General features: G+C 45.8%; 74 pseudogenes; all 74 read left to right on the top strand.

The window, feature by feature from the left end:
- Positions 1-17: 17 nt before the first annotated feature.
- On the top strand, positions 18-136 carry LOC140088623 (5S ribosomal RNA; annotated as a pseudogene).
- Positions 137-208: 72 nt separating this feature from the next.
- On the top strand, positions 209-327 carry LOC140113108 (5S ribosomal RNA; annotated as a pseudogene).
- Positions 328-397: 70 nt separating this feature from the next.
- Positions 398-516, top strand: LOC140094664 (5S ribosomal RNA; annotated as a pseudogene).
- A 261-nt stretch (positions 517-777) lies between these two features.
- LOC140113510 (5S ribosomal RNA) lies at positions 778-896 on the top strand (annotated as a pseudogene).
- Positions 897-968: 72 nt separating this feature from the next.
- Positions 969-1,087, top strand: LOC140088612 (5S ribosomal RNA; annotated as a pseudogene).
- A 70-nt stretch (positions 1,088-1,157) lies between these two features.
- LOC140113585 (5S ribosomal RNA) lies at positions 1,158-1,276 on the top strand (annotated as a pseudogene).
- A 72-nt stretch (positions 1,277-1,348) lies between these two features.
- On the top strand, positions 1,349-1,467 carry LOC140102941 (5S ribosomal RNA; annotated as a pseudogene).
- A 72-nt stretch (positions 1,468-1,539) lies between these two features.
- LOC140105692 (5S ribosomal RNA) lies at positions 1,540-1,658 on the top strand (annotated as a pseudogene).
- Positions 1,659-1,728: 70 nt separating this feature from the next.
- On the top strand, positions 1,729-1,847 carry LOC140104730 (5S ribosomal RNA; annotated as a pseudogene).
- A 70-nt stretch (positions 1,848-1,917) lies between these two features.
- On the top strand, positions 1,918-2,036 carry LOC140102930 (5S ribosomal RNA; annotated as a pseudogene).
- Positions 2,037-2,108: 72 nt separating this feature from the next.
- LOC140099333 (5S ribosomal RNA) lies at positions 2,109-2,227 on the top strand (annotated as a pseudogene).
- Positions 2,228-2,297: 70 nt separating this feature from the next.
- LOC140113457 (5S ribosomal RNA) lies at positions 2,298-2,416 on the top strand (annotated as a pseudogene).
- A 72-nt stretch (positions 2,417-2,488) lies between these two features.
- LOC140105687 (5S ribosomal RNA) lies at positions 2,489-2,607 on the top strand (annotated as a pseudogene).
- Positions 2,608-2,677: 70 nt separating this feature from the next.
- Positions 2,678-2,796, top strand: LOC140104721 (5S ribosomal RNA; annotated as a pseudogene).
- A 70-nt stretch (positions 2,797-2,866) lies between these two features.
- Positions 2,867-2,985, top strand: LOC140088601 (5S ribosomal RNA; annotated as a pseudogene).
- Positions 2,986-3,057: 72 nt separating this feature from the next.
- On the top strand, positions 3,058-3,176 carry LOC140111320 (5S ribosomal RNA; annotated as a pseudogene).
- Positions 3,177-3,246: 70 nt separating this feature from the next.
- Positions 3,247-3,365, top strand: LOC140095513 (5S ribosomal RNA; annotated as a pseudogene).
- A 261-nt stretch (positions 3,366-3,626) lies between these two features.
- On the top strand, positions 3,627-3,745 carry LOC140113509 (5S ribosomal RNA; annotated as a pseudogene).
- A 72-nt stretch (positions 3,746-3,817) lies between these two features.
- On the top strand, positions 3,818-3,936 carry LOC140088590 (5S ribosomal RNA; annotated as a pseudogene).
- Positions 3,937-4,008: 72 nt separating this feature from the next.
- LOC140113573 (5S ribosomal RNA) lies at positions 4,009-4,127 on the top strand (annotated as a pseudogene).
- Positions 4,128-4,199: 72 nt separating this feature from the next.
- LOC140112822 (5S ribosomal RNA) lies at positions 4,200-4,318 on the top strand (annotated as a pseudogene).
- Positions 4,319-4,390: 72 nt separating this feature from the next.
- On the top strand, positions 4,391-4,509 carry LOC140105682 (5S ribosomal RNA; annotated as a pseudogene).
- A 70-nt stretch (positions 4,510-4,579) lies between these two features.
- LOC140113111 (5S ribosomal RNA) lies at positions 4,580-4,698 on the top strand (annotated as a pseudogene).
- A 70-nt stretch (positions 4,699-4,768) lies between these two features.
- Positions 4,769-4,887, top strand: LOC140106610 (5S ribosomal RNA; annotated as a pseudogene).
- Positions 4,888-4,957: 70 nt separating this feature from the next.
- LOC140104720 (5S ribosomal RNA) lies at positions 4,958-5,076 on the top strand (annotated as a pseudogene).
- Positions 5,077-5,146: 70 nt separating this feature from the next.
- On the top strand, positions 5,147-5,265 carry LOC140102919 (5S ribosomal RNA; annotated as a pseudogene).
- A 72-nt stretch (positions 5,266-5,337) lies between these two features.
- LOC140099311 (5S ribosomal RNA) lies at positions 5,338-5,456 on the top strand (annotated as a pseudogene).
- Positions 5,457-5,526: 70 nt separating this feature from the next.
- On the top strand, positions 5,527-5,645 carry LOC140113456 (5S ribosomal RNA; annotated as a pseudogene).
- A 72-nt stretch (positions 5,646-5,717) lies between these two features.
- On the top strand, positions 5,718-5,836 carry LOC140105679 (5S ribosomal RNA; annotated as a pseudogene).
- A 70-nt stretch (positions 5,837-5,906) lies between these two features.
- LOC140104715 (5S ribosomal RNA) lies at positions 5,907-6,025 on the top strand (annotated as a pseudogene).
- A 70-nt stretch (positions 6,026-6,095) lies between these two features.
- Positions 6,096-6,214, top strand: LOC140088579 (5S ribosomal RNA; annotated as a pseudogene).
- A 72-nt stretch (positions 6,215-6,286) lies between these two features.
- LOC140111313 (5S ribosomal RNA) lies at positions 6,287-6,405 on the top strand (annotated as a pseudogene).
- Positions 6,406-6,475: 70 nt separating this feature from the next.
- LOC140095491 (5S ribosomal RNA) lies at positions 6,476-6,594 on the top strand (annotated as a pseudogene).
- A 261-nt stretch (positions 6,595-6,855) lies between these two features.
- Positions 6,856-6,974, top strand: LOC140113508 (5S ribosomal RNA; annotated as a pseudogene).
- Positions 6,975-7,046: 72 nt separating this feature from the next.
- LOC140088568 (5S ribosomal RNA) lies at positions 7,047-7,165 on the top strand (annotated as a pseudogene).
- A 70-nt stretch (positions 7,166-7,235) lies between these two features.
- Positions 7,236-7,354, top strand: LOC140113560 (5S ribosomal RNA; annotated as a pseudogene).
- Positions 7,355-7,426: 72 nt separating this feature from the next.
- On the top strand, positions 7,427-7,545 carry LOC140112821 (5S ribosomal RNA; annotated as a pseudogene).
- Positions 7,546-7,617: 72 nt separating this feature from the next.
- LOC140105667 (5S ribosomal RNA) lies at positions 7,618-7,736 on the top strand (annotated as a pseudogene).
- Positions 7,737-7,806: 70 nt separating this feature from the next.
- On the top strand, positions 7,807-7,925 carry LOC140111939 (5S ribosomal RNA; annotated as a pseudogene).
- A 70-nt stretch (positions 7,926-7,995) lies between these two features.
- Positions 7,996-8,114, top strand: LOC140106604 (5S ribosomal RNA; annotated as a pseudogene).
- A 70-nt stretch (positions 8,115-8,184) lies between these two features.
- LOC140104326 (5S ribosomal RNA) lies at positions 8,185-8,303 on the top strand (annotated as a pseudogene).
- Positions 8,304-8,373: 70 nt separating this feature from the next.
- Positions 8,374-8,492, top strand: LOC140088557 (5S ribosomal RNA; annotated as a pseudogene).
- A 70-nt stretch (positions 8,493-8,562) lies between these two features.
- On the top strand, positions 8,563-8,681 carry LOC140113180 (5S ribosomal RNA; annotated as a pseudogene).
- A 72-nt stretch (positions 8,682-8,753) lies between these two features.
- Positions 8,754-8,872, top strand: LOC140106600 (5S ribosomal RNA; annotated as a pseudogene).
- A 70-nt stretch (positions 8,873-8,942) lies between these two features.
- On the top strand, positions 8,943-9,061 carry LOC140088546 (5S ribosomal RNA; annotated as a pseudogene).
- A 70-nt stretch (positions 9,062-9,131) lies between these two features.
- Positions 9,132-9,250, top strand: LOC140088535 (5S ribosomal RNA; annotated as a pseudogene).
- A 70-nt stretch (positions 9,251-9,320) lies between these two features.
- Positions 9,321-9,439, top strand: LOC140111928 (5S ribosomal RNA; annotated as a pseudogene).
- A 70-nt stretch (positions 9,440-9,509) lies between these two features.
- On the top strand, positions 9,510-9,628 carry LOC140102908 (5S ribosomal RNA; annotated as a pseudogene).
- A 72-nt stretch (positions 9,629-9,700) lies between these two features.
- Positions 9,701-9,819, top strand: LOC140088522 (5S ribosomal RNA; annotated as a pseudogene).
- A 70-nt stretch (positions 9,820-9,889) lies between these two features.
- Positions 9,890-10,008, top strand: LOC140085422 (5S ribosomal RNA; annotated as a pseudogene).
- Positions 10,009-10,080: 72 nt separating this feature from the next.
- On the top strand, positions 10,081-10,199 carry LOC140088500 (5S ribosomal RNA; annotated as a pseudogene).
- A 72-nt stretch (positions 10,200-10,271) lies between these two features.
- On the top strand, positions 10,272-10,390 carry LOC140088489 (5S ribosomal RNA; annotated as a pseudogene).
- Positions 10,391-10,460: 70 nt separating this feature from the next.
- On the top strand, positions 10,461-10,579 carry LOC140103614 (5S ribosomal RNA; annotated as a pseudogene).
- Positions 10,580-10,651: 72 nt separating this feature from the next.
- On the top strand, positions 10,652-10,770 carry LOC140088478 (5S ribosomal RNA; annotated as a pseudogene).
- Positions 10,771-10,840: 70 nt separating this feature from the next.
- Positions 10,841-10,959, top strand: LOC140100264 (5S ribosomal RNA; annotated as a pseudogene).
- A 72-nt stretch (positions 10,960-11,031) lies between these two features.
- On the top strand, positions 11,032-11,150 carry LOC140108050 (5S ribosomal RNA; annotated as a pseudogene).
- Positions 11,151-11,222: 72 nt separating this feature from the next.
- Positions 11,223-11,341, top strand: LOC140111917 (5S ribosomal RNA; annotated as a pseudogene).
- Positions 11,342-11,411: 70 nt separating this feature from the next.
- Positions 11,412-11,530, top strand: LOC140088467 (5S ribosomal RNA; annotated as a pseudogene).
- Positions 11,531-11,600: 70 nt separating this feature from the next.
- Positions 11,601-11,719, top strand: LOC140113092 (5S ribosomal RNA; annotated as a pseudogene).
- A 72-nt stretch (positions 11,720-11,791) lies between these two features.
- Positions 11,792-11,910, top strand: LOC140112763 (5S ribosomal RNA; annotated as a pseudogene).
- A 70-nt stretch (positions 11,911-11,980) lies between these two features.
- On the top strand, positions 11,981-12,099 carry LOC140088456 (5S ribosomal RNA; annotated as a pseudogene).
- A 70-nt stretch (positions 12,100-12,169) lies between these two features.
- Positions 12,170-12,288, top strand: LOC140088445 (5S ribosomal RNA; annotated as a pseudogene).
- Positions 12,289-12,358: 70 nt separating this feature from the next.
- On the top strand, positions 12,359-12,477 carry LOC140113548 (5S ribosomal RNA; annotated as a pseudogene).
- A 72-nt stretch (positions 12,478-12,549) lies between these two features.
- On the top strand, positions 12,550-12,668 carry LOC140112819 (5S ribosomal RNA; annotated as a pseudogene).
- A 261-nt stretch (positions 12,669-12,929) lies between these two features.
- Positions 12,930-13,048, top strand: LOC140111906 (5S ribosomal RNA; annotated as a pseudogene).
- A 70-nt stretch (positions 13,049-13,118) lies between these two features.
- On the top strand, positions 13,119-13,237 carry LOC140106594 (5S ribosomal RNA; annotated as a pseudogene).
- A 70-nt stretch (positions 13,238-13,307) lies between these two features.
- LOC140104323 (5S ribosomal RNA) lies at positions 13,308-13,426 on the top strand (annotated as a pseudogene).
- A 70-nt stretch (positions 13,427-13,496) lies between these two features.
- On the top strand, positions 13,497-13,615 carry LOC140107053 (5S ribosomal RNA; annotated as a pseudogene).
- A 70-nt stretch (positions 13,616-13,685) lies between these two features.
- LOC140113091 (5S ribosomal RNA) lies at positions 13,686-13,804 on the top strand (annotated as a pseudogene).
- Positions 13,805-13,876: 72 nt separating this feature from the next.
- Positions 13,877-13,995, top strand: LOC140106590 (5S ribosomal RNA; annotated as a pseudogene).
- A 70-nt stretch (positions 13,996-14,065) lies between these two features.
- Positions 14,066-14,184, top strand: LOC140088434 (5S ribosomal RNA; annotated as a pseudogene).
- A 70-nt stretch (positions 14,185-14,254) lies between these two features.
- On the top strand, positions 14,255-14,373 carry LOC140102897 (5S ribosomal RNA; annotated as a pseudogene).
- Positions 14,374-14,443: 70 nt separating this feature from the next.
- LOC140103866 (5S ribosomal RNA) lies at positions 14,444-14,562 on the top strand (annotated as a pseudogene).
- Positions 14,563-14,632: 70 nt separating this feature from the next.
- Positions 14,633-14,751, top strand: LOC140111895 (5S ribosomal RNA; annotated as a pseudogene).
- The last annotated feature ends 5 nt before the right edge of the window (positions 14,752-14,756 follow it).

The following is a 14,756-nucleotide window of genomic DNA, read 5'->3' as shown; positions in this document are numbered from 1 at the left end:
CAAATTGAACAGCTGCTGTCAACGGCCATTCTAAGCTGAATGTGCCTGCTCTCGTCAGATCGCAGCAGCAATGCAGCTTAAGGCTTGGCAAGTACCAGCATGGGAGACTGGCTGGGAATCCCAAGTTCCGTTGACCTTTTTGAACCTGAAAATTGTGTTAGTTTCTCTGTCAAAGATGGTAAAAGAAGGTTCAAATTGAACAGCTGCTGTCAACGGCCATTCTAAGCGGAATGTGCCTGCTCTCGTCAGATCGCAGCAGAAATGCAGCTTAAGGCTTGGCAAGTACCAGCATGGGAGACTGGCTGGGAATCCCAAGTTTCGTTGACCTTTTTGAACCTGAAAATTGTGTTAGTTTCTCTATGAGACAGTAAAAGAAGGTTCAAATTGAACAGCTGCTGTCAACGGCCATTCTAAGCTGAATGTGCCTGCTCTCGTCAGATCGCAGCAGCAATGCAGCTTAAGGCTTGGAAAGTACCAGATTGGGAGACTGGCTGGGAATCCCAAGTTCCGTTGACCTTTTTGAACCTGAAAATTTTATTAGTTTCTCTGTCAAAGATGGTAAAAGAAGGTTCAAATTGAACAGCTGCTGTCAACGGCCATTCTAAGGTGAATGTGCCTGCTCTCGTCAGATCGCAGCAGCAATGCAGCTTAAGGCTTGGCAAGTACCAGCAAGCGAGACTGCCTGGGAATCCCAAGTTCCGTTGACCTTTTTGAACCTGAAAATTGTGTTTGTTTCTCTATGAGATAGTAAAAGAAGGTTCAAATTGAACAGCTGCTGTCAACGGCCATTCTAAGCTGAATGTGCCTGCTCTCGTCAGATCGCAGCAGCAATGCAGCTTAAGGCTTGGCAAGTACCAGCATGGGAGACTAGCTGGGAATCCCAAGTTCCGTTGACCTTTTTGAACCTGAAAATTGTGTTAGTTTCTCTGTCAAAGATGGTAAAAGAAGGTTCAAATTGAACAGCTGCTGTCAACGGCCATTCTAAGCTGAATGTGCCTGCTCTCGTCAGATCGCAGCAGCAATGCAGCTTAAGGCTTGGCAAGTACCAGCATGGGAGACTGGCTGGGAATCCCAAGTTCCGTTGACCTTTTTGAACCTGAAAATTGTGTTAGTTTCTCTATGAGATAGTAAAAGAAGGTTCAAATTGAACAGCTGCTGTCAACGGCCATTCTAAGCTGAATGTACCTGCTCTCGTCAGATCGCAGCAGCAATGCAGCTTAAGGCTTGGCAAGTACCAGCATGGGAGACTGGCTGGGAATCCCAAGTTCCGTTGACCTTTTTGAACCTGAAAATTGTGTTAGTTTCTCTGTCAAAGATGGTAAAAGAAGGTTCAAATTGAACAGCTGCTGTCAACGGCCATTCTAAGCTGAATGTGCCTGCTCTCGTGAGATCGCAGCAGCAATGCAGCTTAAGGCTTGGCAAGTACCAGCATGGGAGACTGGCTGGGAATCCCAAGTTCCGTTGACCTTTTTGAACCTTAAAATTGTATTAGTTTCTCTGTCAAAGATGGTAAAAGAAGGTTCAAATTGAACAGCTGCTGTCAACGGCCATTCTAAGCTGAATGTGCCAGCTCTCGTCAGATCGCAGCAGCAATGCAGCTTAAGGCTTGGCAAGTACCAGCATGGGAGACTGGCTGGGAATCCCAAGTTCCGTTGACCTTTTTGAACCTGAAAATTGTGTTAGTTTCTCTATGAGATAGTAAAAGAAGGTTCAAATTGAACAGCTGCTGTCAACGGCCATTCTAAGCTGAATGTGCCTGCTCTCGTCAGATCGCAGCAGCAATGCAGCTTAAGGCTTGGCAAGTACCAGATTGGGAGACTGGCTGGGAATCCCAAGATCCGTTGACCTTTTTGAACCTGAAAATTGTGTTTGTTTCTCTATGAGATAGTAAAAGAAGGTTAAAATTGAACAGCTGCTGTCAACGGCCATTCTAAGCTGAATGTGCCTGCTCTCGTGAGATCGCAGCAGCAATGCAGCTTAAGGCTTGGCAAGTACCAGCATGGGAGACTGGCTGGGAATCCCAAGTTCCGTTGACCTTTTTGAACCTGAAAATTGTGTTAGTTTCTCTGTCAAAGATGGTAAAAGAAGGTTCAAATTGAACAGCTGCTGTCAACGGCCATTCTAAGCTGAATGTGCCTGCTCTCGTCAGATCGCAGCAGAAATGCAGCTTAAGGCTTGGCAAGTACCAGCATGGGAGACTGGCTGGGAATCCCAAGTTCCGTTGACCTTTTTGAACCTGAAAATTGTGTTAGTTTCTCTATGAGACAGTAAAAGAAGGTTCAAATTGAACAGCTGCTGTCAACGGCCATTCTAAGCTGAATGTGCCTGCTCTCGTCAGATCGCAGCAGCAATGCAGCTTAAGGCTTGGCAAGTACCAGCATGGGAGACTTGCTGGGAATCCCAAGTTCCGTTGACCTTTTTGAACCTTAAAATTGTATTAGTTTCTCTGTCAAAGATGGTAAAAGAAGGTTCAAATTGAACAGCTGCTGTCAACGGCCATTCTAAGCTGAATGTGCCAGCTCTCGTCAGATCGCAGCAGCAATGCAGCTTAAGGCTTGGCAAGTACCAGCATGGGAGACTGGCTGGGAATCCCAAGTTCCGTTGACCTTTTTGAACCTGAAAATTGTGTTAGTTTCTCTATGAGATAGTAAAAGAAGGTTCAAATTGAACAGCTGCTGTCAACGGCCATTCTAAGCTGAATGTGCCTGCTCTCGTCAGATCGCAGCAGCAATGCAGCTTAAGGCTTGGCAAGTACCAGATTGGGAGACTGGCTGGGAATCCCAAGATCCGTTGACCTTTTTGAACCTGAAAATTGTGTTTGTTTCTCTATGAGATAGTAAAAGAAGGTTCAAATTGAACAGCTGCTGTCAACGGCCATTCTAAGCTGAATGTGCCTGCTCTCGTCAGATCGCAGCAGCAATGCAGCTTAAGGCTTGGCAAGTACCAGCATGGGAGACTGGCTGGGAATCCCAAGTTCCGTTGACCTTTTTGAACCTGAAAATTGTGTTAGTTTCTCTGTCAAAGATGGTAAAAGAAGGTTCAAATTGAACAGCTGCTGTCAACGGCCATTCTAAGCGGAATGTGCCTGCTCTCGTCAGATCGCAGCAGAAATGCAGCTTAAGGCTTGGCAAGTACCAGCATGGGAGACTGGCTGGGAATCCCAAGTTCCGTTGACCTTTTTGAACCTGAAAATTGTGTTAGTTTCTCTATGAGACAGTAAAAGAAGGTTCAAATTGAACAGCTGCTGTCAACGGCCATTCTAAGCTGAATGTGCCTGCTCTCGTCAGATCGCAGCAGCAATGCAGCTTAAGGCTTGGCAAGTACCAGATTGGGAGACTGGCTGGGAATCCCAAGTTCCGTTGACCTTTTTGAACCTGAAAATTTTATTAGTTTCTCTGTCAAAGATGGTAAAAGAAGGTTCAAATTGAACAGCTGCTGTCAACGGCCATTCTAAGGTGAATGTGCCTGCTCTCGTCAGATCGCAGCAGCAATGCAGCTTAAGGCTTGGCAAGTACCAGCAAGCGAGACTGCCTGGGAATCCCAAGTTCCGTTGACCTTTTTGAACCTGAAAATTGTGTTTGTTTCTCTATGAGATAGTAAAAGAAGGTTCAAATTGAACAGCTGCTGTCAACGGCCATTCTAAGCTGAATGTGCCTGCTCTCGTCAGATCGCAGCAGCAATGCAGCTTAAGGCTTGGCAAGTACCAGCATGGGAGACTAGCTGGGAATCCCAAGTTCCGTTGACCTTTTTGAACCTGAAAATTGTGTTAGTTTCTCTGTCAAAGATGGTAAAAGAAGGTTCAAATTGAACAGCTGCTGTCAACGGCCATTCTAAGCTGAATGTGCCTGCTCTCGTCAGATCGCAGCAGCAATGCAGCTTAAGGCTTGGCAAGTACCAGCATGGGAGACTGGCTGGGAATCCCAAGTTCCGTTGACCTTTTTGAACCTGAAAATTGTGTTAGTTTCTCTGTCAAAGATGGTAAAAGAAGGTTCAAATTGAACAGCTGCTGTCAACGGCCATTCTAAGCTGAATGTACCTGCTCTCGTCAGATCGCAGCAGCAATGCAGCTTAAGGCTTGGCAAGTACCAGCATGGGAGACTGGCTGGGAATCCCAAGTTCCGTTGACCTTTTTGAACCTGAAAATTGTGTTAGTTTCTCTGTCAAAGATGGTAAAAGAAGGTTCAAATTGAACAGCTGCTGTCAACAGCCATTCTAAGCTGAATGTGCCTGCTCTCGTGAGATCGCAGCAGCAATGCAGCTTAAGGCTTGGCAAGTACCAGCATGGGAGACTGGCTGGGAATCCCAAGTTCCGTTGACCTTTTTGAACCTTAAATTTGTATTAGTTTCTCTGTCAAAGATGGTAAAAGAAGGTTCAAATTGAACAGCTGCTGTCAACGGCCATTCTAAGCTGAATGTGCCAGCTCTCGTCAGATCGCAGCAGCAATGCAGCTTAAGGCTTGGCAAGTACCAGCATGGGAGACTGGCTGGGAATCCCAAGTTCCGTTGACCTTTTTGAACCTGAAAATTGTGTTTGTTTCTCTATGAGATAGTAAAAGAAGGTTCAAATTGAACAGCTGCTGTCAACGGCCATTCTAAGCTGAATGTGCCTGCTCTCGTCAGATCGCAGCAGCAATGCAGCTTAAGGTTTGGCAAGTACCAGATTGGGAGACTGGCTGGGAATCTCAAGATCCGTTGACCTTTTTGAACCTGAAAATTGTGTTAGTTTCTCTATGAGATAGTAAAAGAAGGTTCAAATTGAACATCTGCTGTCAACGGCCATTCTAAGGTGAATGTGCCTGCTCTCGTCAGATCGCAGCAGCAATGCAGCTTAAGGCTTGGCAAGTACCAGCATGGGAGACTGGCTGGGAATCCCAAGTTCCGTTGACCTTTTTGAACCTCAAAATTGTGTTAGTTTCTCTATGAGATAGTAAAAGAAGGTTCAAATTGAACAGCTGCTGTCAACGGCCATTCTAAGCTGAATGTGCCTGCTCTCGTCAGATCGCAGCAGCAATGCAGCTTAAGGCTTGGCAAGTACCAGATTGGGAGACTGGCTGGGAATCCCAAGATCCGTTGACCTTTTTGAACCTGAAAATTGTGTTTGTTTCTCTATGAGATAGTAAAAGAAGGTTCAAATTGAACAGCTGCTGTCAACGGCCATTCTAAGCTGAATGTGCCTGCTCTCGTGAGATCGCAGCAGCAATGCAGCTTAAGGCTTGGCAAGTACCAGCATGGGAGACTGGCTGGGAATCCCAAGTTCCGTTGACCTTTTTGAACCTGAAAATTGTGTTAGTTTCTCTGTCAAAGATGGTAAAAGAAGGTTCAAATTGAACAGCTGCTGTCAACGGCCATTCTAAGCTGAATGTGCCTGCTCTCGTCAGATCGCAGCAGAAATGCAGCTTAAGGCTTGGCAAGTACCAGCATGGGAGACTGGCTGGGAATCCCAAGTTCCGTTGACCTTTTTGAACCTGAAAATTGTGTTAGTTTCTCTATGAGACAGTAAAAGAAGGTTCAAATTGAACAGCTGCTGTCAACGGCCATTCTAAGCTGAATGTGCCTGCTCTCGTCAGATCGCAGCAGCAATGCAGCTTAAGGCTTGGCAAGTACCAGCATGGGAGACTTGCTGGGAATCCCAAGTTCCGTTGACCTTTTTGAACCTTAAAATTGTATTAGTTTCTCTGTCAAAGATGGTAAAAGAAGGTTCAAATTGAACAGCTGCTGTCAACGGCCATTCTAAGCTGAATGTGCCAGCTCTCGTCAGATCGCAGCAGCAATGCAGCTTAAGGCTTGGCAAGTACCAGCATGGGAGACTGGCTGGGAATCCCAAGTTCCGTTGACCTTTTTGAACCTGAAAATTGTGTTAGTTTCTCTATGAGATAGTAAAAGAAGGTTCAAATTGAACAGCTGCTGTCAACGGCCATTCTAAGCTGAATGTGCCTGCTCTCGTCAGATCGCAGCAGCAATGCAGCTTAAGGCTTGGCAAGTACCAGATTGGGAGACTGGCTGGGAATCCCAAGATCCGTTGACCTTTTTGAACCTGAAAATTGTGTTTGTTTCTCTATGAGATAGTAAAAGAAGGTTCAAATTGAACAGCTGCTGTCAACGGCCATTCTAAGCTGAATGTGCCTGCTCTCGTCAGATCGCAGCAGCAATGCAGCTTAAGGCTTGGCAAGTACCAGCATGGGAGACTGGCTGGGAATCCCAAGTTCCGTTGACCTTTTTGAACCTGAAAATTGTGTTAGTTTCTCTGTCAAAGATGGTAAAAGAAGGTTCAAATTGAACAGCTGCTGTCAACGGCCATTCTAAGCGGAATGTGCCTGCTCTCGTCAGATCGCAGCAGAAATGCAGCTTAAGGCTTGGCAAGTACCAGCATGGGAGACTGGCTGGGAATCCCAAGTTCCGTTGACCTTTTTGAACCTGAAAATTGTGTTAGTTTCTCTATGAGACAGTAAAAGAAGGTTCAAATTGAACAGCTGCTGTCAACGGCCATTCTAAGCTGAATGTGCCTGCTCTCGTCAGATCGCAGCAGCAATGCAGCTTAAGGCTTGGCAAGTACCAGATTGGGAGACTGGCTGGGAATCCCAAGTTCCGTTGACCTTTTTGAACCTGAAAATTTTATTAGTTTCTCTGTCAAAGATGGTAAAAGAAGGTTCAAATTGAACAGCTGCTGTCAACGGCCATTCTAAGGTGAATGTGCCTGCTCTCGTCAGATCGCAGCAGCAATGCAGCTTAAGGCTTGGCAAGTACCAGCAAGCGAGACTGCCTGGGAATCCCAAGTTCCGTTGACCTTTTTGAACCTGAAAATTGTGTTTGTTTCTCTATGAGATAGTAAAAGAAGGTTCAAATTGAACAGCTGCTGTCAACGGCCATTCTAAGCTGAATGTGCCTGCTCTCGTCAGATCGCAGCAGCAATGCAGCTTAAGGCTTGGCAAGTACCAGCATGGGAGACTAGCTGGGAATCCCAAGTTCCGTTGACCTTTTTGAACCTGAAAATTGTGTTAGTTTCTCTGTCAAAGATGGTAAAAGAAGGTTCAAATTGAACAGCTGCTGTCAACGGCCATTCTAAGCTGAATGTGCCTGCTCTCGTCAGATCGCAGCAGCAATGCAGCTTAAGGCTTGGCAAGTACCAGCATGGGAGACTGGCTGGGAATCCCAAGTTCCGTTGACCTTTTTGAACCTGAAAATTGTGTTAGTTTCTCTATGAGATAGTAAAAGAAGGTTCAAATTGAACAGCTGCTGTCAACGGCCATTCTAAGCTGAATGTACCTGCTCTCGTCAGATCGCAGCAGCAATGCAGCTTAAGGCTTGGCAAGTACCAGCATGGGAGACTGGCTGGGAATCCCAAGTTCCGTTGACCTTTTTGAACCTGAAAATTGTGTTAGTTTCTCTGTCAAAGATGGTAAAAGAAGGTTCAAATTGAACAGCTGCTGTCAACAGCCATTCTAAGCTGAATGTGCCTGCTCTCGTGAGATCGCAGCAGCAATGCAGCTTAAGGCTTGGCAAGTACCAGCATGGGAGACTGGCTGGGAATCCCAAGTTCCGTTGACCTTTTTGAACCTTAAATTTGTATTAGTTTCTCTGTCAAAGATGGTAAAAGAAGGTTCAAATTGAACAGCTGCTGTCAACGGCCATTCTAAGCTGAATGTGCCAGCTCTCGTCAGATCGCAGCAGCAATGCAGCTTAAGGCTTGGCAAGTACCAGCATGGGAGACTGGCTGGGAATCCCAAGTTCCGTTGACCTTTTTGAACCTGAAAATTGTGTTAGTTTCTCTATGAGATAGTAAAAGAAGGTTCAAATTGAACAGCTGCTGTCAACGGCCATTCTAAGCTGAATGTGCCTGCTCTCGTCAGATCGCAGCAGCAATGCAGCTTAAGGTTTGGCAAGTACCAGATTGGGAGACTGGCTGGGAATCCCAAGATCCGTTGACCTTTTTGAACCTGAAAATTGTGTTAGTTTCTCTATGAGATAGTAAAAGAAGGTTCAAATTGAACAGCTGCTGTCAACGGCCATTCTAAGGTGAATGTGCCTGCTCTCGTCAGATCGCAGCAGCAATGCAGCTTAAGGCTTGGCAAGTACCAGCATGGGAGACTGGCTGGGAATCCCAAGTTCCGTTGACCTTTTTGAACCTGAAAATTGTGTTAGTTTCTCTATGAGATAGTAAAAGAAGGTTCAAATTGAACAGCTGCTGTCAACGGCCATTCTAAGCTGAATGTGCCTGCTCTCGTCAGATCGCAGCAGCAATGCAGCTTAAGGCTTGGCAAGTACCAGCATGGGAGACTGGCTGGGAATCGCAAGTTCCGTTGACCTTTTTGAACCTGAAAATTGTGTTAGTTTCTCTATGAGATAGTAAAAGAAGGTTCAAATTGAACAGCTGCTGTCAACGGCCATTCTAAGCTGAATGTGCCTGCTCTCGTCAGATCGCAGCAGCAATGCAGCTTAAGGCTTGGCAAGTACCAGCATGGGAGACTGGCTGGGAATCCCAAGTTCCGTTGACCTTTTTGAACCTGAAAATTGTGTTAGTTTCTCTATGAGATAGTAAAAGAAGGTTCAAATTGAACAGCTGCTGTCAACGGCCATTCTAAGCTCAATGTGCCTGCTCTCATCAGATCGCAACAGCAATGCAGCTTAAGGCTTGGCAAGTACCAGCATGGGAGTCTGGCTGGGAATCCCAAGTTCCGTTGACTTTTTTGAACCTGAAAATTGTATTAGTTTCTCTGTCAAAGATGGTAAAAGAAGGTTCAAATTGAACAGCTGCTGTCAACGGCCATTCTAAGGTGAATGTGCCTGCTCTCGTCAGATCGCAGCAGCAATGCAGCTTAAGGCTTGGCAAGTACCAGCATGGGAGACTGGCTGGGAATCCCAAGTTCCGTTGACCTTTTTGAACCTGAAAATTGTGTTAGTTTCTCTATGAGATAGTAAAAGAAGGTTCAAATTGAACAGCTGCTGTCAACGGCCATTCTAAGCTGAATGTGCCTGCTCTCGTCAGATCGCAGCAGCAATGCAGCTTAAGGCTTGGCAAGTACCAGCATGGGAGACTGGCTGGGAATCCCAAGTTCCGTTGACCTTTTTGAACCTTAAAATTGTGTTAGTTTCTCTATGAGATAGTAAAAGAAGGTTCAAATTGAACAGCTGCTGTCAACGGCCATTCTAAGCTGAATGTGCCTGCTCTCGTCAGATCGCAGCAGCAATGCAGCTTAAGGCTTGGCAAGTACCAGCATGGGAGACTGGCTGGGAATCCCAAGTTCCGTTGACCTTTTTGAACCTGAAAATTGTGTTAGTTTCTCTATGAGATAGTAAAAGAAGGTTCAAATTGAACAGCTGCTGTCAACGGCCATTCTAAGCTGAATGTGCCTGCTCTCGTCAGATCGCAGCAGCAATGCAGCTTAAGGTTTGGCAAGTACCAGATTGGGAGACTGGCTGGGAATCCCAAGATCCGTTGACCTTTTTGAACCTGAAAATTGTGTTAGTTTCTCTATGAGATAGTAAAAGAAGGTTCAAATTGAACAGCTGCTGTCAACGGCCATTCTAAGCTGAATGTGCCTGCTCTCGTGAGATCGCAGCAGCAATGCAGCTTAAGGCTTGGCAAGTACCAGCATGGGAGACTGGCTGGGAATCCCAAGTTCCGTTGACCTTTTTAAACCTGAAAATTGTGTTAGTTTCCCTGTCAAAGATGGTAAAAGAAGGTTTAAATTGAACAGCTGCTGTCAACGGCCATTCTAAGCTGAATGTGCCTGCTCTCGTCAGATCGCAGCAGCAATGCAGCTTAAGGCTTGGCAAGTACCAGCATGGGAGACTGGCTGGGAATCCCAAGTTCCGTTGACCTTATTGAACCTGAAAATTGTGTTAGTTTCTCTATGAGATAGTAAAAGAAGGTTCAAATTGAACAGCTGCTGTCAACGGCCATTCTAAGCTGAATGTACCTGCTCTCATCAGATCGCAGCAGCAACGCAGCTTAAGGCTTGGCAAGTACCAGCATGGGAGACTGGCTGGGAATCCCAAGTTCCGTTGACCTTTTTGAACCTGAAAATTGTGTTAGTTTCTCTGTCAAAGATGGTAAAAGAAGGTTCAAATTGAACAGCTGCTGTCAACGGCCATTCTAAGCTGAATGTGCCTGCTCTCGTCAGATCGCAGCAGCAATGCAGCTTAAGGCTTGGCAAGTACCAGCATGGGAGACTGGCTGGGAATCCCAAGTTCCGTTGACCTTTTTGAACCTGAAAATTGTGTTAGTTTCCCTGTCAAAGATGGTAAAAGAAGGTTCAAATTGAACAGCTGCTGTCAACGGCCATTCTAAGCTGAATGTGCCTGCTCTCGTCAGATCGCAGCAGCAATGCAGCTTAAGGCTTGGCAAGTACCAGCATGGGAGACTGGCTGGGAATCCCAAGTTCCGTTGACCTTTTTGAACCTGAAAATTGTGTTAGTTTCTCTATGAGATAGTAAAAGAAGGTTCAAATTGAACAGCTGCTGTCAACGGCCTTTCTAAGCTGAATGTGCCTGCTCTCGTCAGATCGCAGCAGCAATGCAGCTTAAGGCTTGGCAAGTACCAGCATGGGAGACTGGCTGGGAATCCCAAGTTCCGTTGACCTTTTTGAACCTGAAAATTTTGTTAGTTTCTCTGTCAAAGTTGGTAAAAGAAGGTTCAAATTGAACAGCTGCTGTCAACGGCCATTCTAAGCTGAATGTGCCTGCTCTCGTCAGATCGCAGCAGCAATGCAGCTTAAGGCTTGGCAAGTACCAGCATGGGAGACTGGCTGGGAATCCCAAGTTCCGTTGACCTTATTGAACCTGAAAATTGTGTTAGTTTCTCTATGAGATAGTAAAAGAAGGTTCAAATTGAACAGCTGCTGTCAACGGCCATTCTAAGCTGAATGTACCTGCTCTTGTCAGATCGCAGCAGCAATGCAGCTTAAGGCTTGGCAAGTACCAGCATGGGAGACTGGCTGGGAATCCCAAGTTCCGTTGACCTTTTTGAACCTGAAAATTGTGTTAGTTTCTCTGTCAAAGATGGTAAAAGAAGGTTCAAATTGAACAGCTGCTGTCAACGGCTATTCTAAGCTGAATGTGCCTGCTCTCGTGAGATCGCAGCAGCAATGCAGCTTAAGGCTTGGCAAGTACCAGCATGGGAGACTGGCTGGGAAACCCAAGTTCCGTTGACCTTTTTGAACCTTAAAATTGTATTAGTTTCTCTGTCAAAGATGGTAAAAGAAGGTTCAAATTGAACAGCTGCTGTCAACGGCCATTCTAAGCTGAATGTGCCTGCTCTCGTCAGATCGCAGCAGCAATGCAGCTTAAGGTTTGGCAAGTACCAGATTGGGAGACTGGCTGGGAATCCCAAGATCCGTTGACCTTTTTGAACCTGAAAATTGTGTTAGTTTCTCTATGAGATAGTAAAAGAAGGTTCAAATTGAACAGCTGCTGTCAACGGCCATTCTAAGCTGAATGTGCCTGCTCTCGTCAGATCGCAGCAGCAATGCAGCTTAAGGCTTGGCAAGTACCAGCATGGGAGACTGGCTGGGAATCCCAAGTTCCGTTGACCTTTTTGAACCTGAAAATTGTGTTAGTTTCTCTATGAGATAGTAAAAGAAGGTTCAAATTGAACAGCTGCTGTCAACGGCCATTCTAAGCTCAATGTGCCTGCTCTCATCAGATCGCAACAGCAATGCAGCTTAAGGCTTGGCAAGTACCAGCATGGGAGTCTGGCTGGGAATCCCAAGTTCCGTTGACCTTTTTGAACCTGAAAATTGTATTAGTTTCTCTGTCAAAGATGGTAAAAGAAGGTTCAAATTGAACAGCTGCTGTCAACGGCCATTCTAAGGTGAATGTGCCTGCTCTCGTGAGATCGCAGCAGCAATGCAGCTTAAGGCTTGGCAAGTACCAGCATGGGAGACTGGCTGGGAATCCCAAGTTCCGTTGACCTTTTTGAACCTGAAAATTGTGTTAGTTTCTCTATGAGATAGTAAAAGAAGGTTCAAATTGAACAGCTGCTGTCAACGGCCATTCTAAGCTGAATGTGCCTGCTCTCGTCAGATCGCAGCAGCAATGCAGCTTAAGGCTTGGCAAGTACCAGCATGGGAGACTGGCTGGGAATCCCAAGTTCCGTTGACCTTTTTGAACCTGAAAATTGTGTTAGTTTCTCTATGAGACAGTAAAAGAAGGTTCAAATTGAACAGCTGCTGTCAACGGCCATTCTAAGCTGAATGTGCCTGCTCTCGTCAGATCGCAGCAGCAATGCAGCTTAAGGCTTGGCAAGTACCAGCATGGGAGACTGGCTGGGAATCCCAAGTTCCGTTGACCTTTTTGAACCTGAAAATTGTGTTAGTTTCTCTATGAGATAGTAAAAGAAGGTTCAAATTGAACAGCTGCTGTCAACGGCCATTCTAAGCTGAATGTACCTGCTCTCGTCAGATCGCAGCAGCAATGCAGCTTAAGGCTTGGCAAGTACCAGCATGGGAGACTGGCTGGGAATCCCAAGTTCCGTTGACCTTTTTGAACCTGAAAATTGTGTTAGTTTCTCTGTCAAAGATGGTAAAAGAAGGTTCAAATTGAACAGCTGCTGTCAACAGCCATTCTAAGCTGAATGTGCCTGCTCTCGTGAGATCGCAGCAGCAATGCAGCTTAAGGCTTGGCAAGTACCAGCATGGGAGACTGGCTGGGAATCCCAAGTTCCGTTGACCTTTTTGAACCTTAAATTTGTATTAGTTTCTCTGTCAAAGATGGTAAAAGAAGGTTCAAATTGAACAGCTGCTGTCAACGGCCATTCTAAGCTGAATGTGCCAGCTCTCGTCAGATAGCAGCAGCAATGCAGCCTAAGGCTTGGCAAGTACCAGCATGGGAGACTGGCTGGGAATCCCAAGTTCCGTTGAGCTTTTTGAACCTGAAAATTGTGTTAGTTTCTCTATGAGATAGTAAAAGAAGGTTCAAATTGAACAGCTGCTGTCAACGGCCATTCTAAGCTGAATGTGCCTGCTCTCGTCAGATCGCAGCAGCAATGCAGCTTAAGGTTTGGCAAGTACCAGATTGGGAGACTGGCTGGGAATCCCAAGATCCGTTGACCTTTTTGAACCTGAAAATTGTGTTAGTTTCTCTATGAGATAGTAAAAGAAGGTTCAAATTGAACAGCTGCTGTCAACGGCCATTCTAAGGTGAATGTGCCTGCTCTCGTCAGATCGCAGCAGCAATGCAGCTTAAGGCTTGGCAAGTACCAGCATGGGAGACTGGCTGGGAATCCCAAGTTCCGTTGACCTTTTTGAACCTGAAAATTGTGTTAGTTTCTCTATGAGATAGTAAAAGAAGGTTCAAATTGAACAGCTGCTGTCAACGGCCATTCTAAGCTGAATGTGCCTGCTCTCGTCAGATCGCAGCAGCAATGCAGCTTAAGGCTTGGCAAGTACCAGCATGGGAGACTGGCTGGGAATCGCAAGTTCCGTTGACCTTTTTGAACCTGAAAATTGTGTTAGTTTCTCTATGAGATAGTAAAAGAAGGTTCAAATTGAACAGCTGCTGTCAACAGCCATTCTAAGCTGAATGTGCCTGCTCTCGTCAGATCGCAGCAGCAATGCAGCTTAAGGCTTGGCAAGTACCAGCATGGGAGACTGGCTGGGAATCCCAAGTTCCGTTGACCTTTTTGAACCTGAAAATTGTGTTAGTTTCTCTATGAGATAGTAAAAGAAGGTTCAAATTGAACAGCTGCTGTCAACGGCCATTCTAAGCTCAATGTGCCTGCTCTCATCAGATCGCAACAGCAATGCAGCTTAAGGCTTGGCAAGTACCAGCATGGGAGTCTGGCTGGGAATCCCAAGTTCCGTTGACCTTTTTGAACCTGAAAATTGTATTAGTTTCTCTGTCAAAGATGGTAAAAGAAGGTTCAAATTGAACAGCTGCTGTCAACGGCCATTCTAAGGTGAATGTGCCTGCTCTCGTCAGATCGCAGCAGCAATGCAGCTTAAGGCTTGGCAAGTACCAGCATGGGAGACTGGCTGGGAATCCCAAGTTCCGTTGACCTTTTTGAACCTGAAAATTGTGTTAGTTTCTCTATGAGATAGTAAAAGAAGGTTCAAATTGAACAGCTGCTGTCAACGGCCATTCTAAGCTGAATGTGCCTGCTCTCGTCAGATCGCAGCAGCAATGCAGCTTAAGGCTTGGCAAGTACCAGCATGGGAGACTGGCTGGGAATCCCAAGTTCCGTTGACCTTTTTGAACCTGAAAATTGTGTTAGTTTCTCTATGAGACAGTAAAAGAAGGTTCAAATTGAACAGCTGCTGTCAACGGCCATTCTAAGCTGAATGTGCCTGCTCTCGTGAGATCGCAGCAGCAATGCAGCTTAAGGCTTGGCAAGTACCAGCATGGGAGACTGGCTGGGAATCCCAAGTTCCGTTGACCTTTTTGAACCTTAAAATTGTGTTAGTTTCTCTATGAGATAGTAAAAGAAGGTTCAAATTGAACAGCTGCTGTCAACGGCCATTCTAAGCTGAATGTGCCTGCTCTCGTCAGATCGCAGCAGCAATGCAGCTTAAGGCTTGGCAAGTACCAGCATGGGAGACTGGCTGGGAATCCCAAGTTCCGTTTACCTTTTTGAACCTGAAAATTGTGTTAGTTTCTCTATGAGATAGTAAAAGAAGGTTCAAATTGAACAGCTGCTGTCAACGGCCATTCTAAGCTGAATGTGCCTGCTCTCGTCAGATCGCAGCAGCAATGCAGCTTAAGGTTTGGCAAGTACCAGATTGGGAGACTGGCTGGGAATCCCAAGATCCGTTGACCTTTTT

The sequence above is a fragment of the Engystomops pustulosus genome, chromosome 1 (genome assembly GCF_040894005.1).
Source record: "Engystomops pustulosus chromosome 1, aEngPut4.maternal, whole genome shotgun sequence".
Taxonomy (NCBI): domain Eukaryota; kingdom Metazoa; phylum Chordata; class Amphibia; order Anura; family Leptodactylidae; genus Engystomops; species Engystomops pustulosus.
This window is presented reverse-complemented; position numbering and strand designations above follow the sequence as displayed.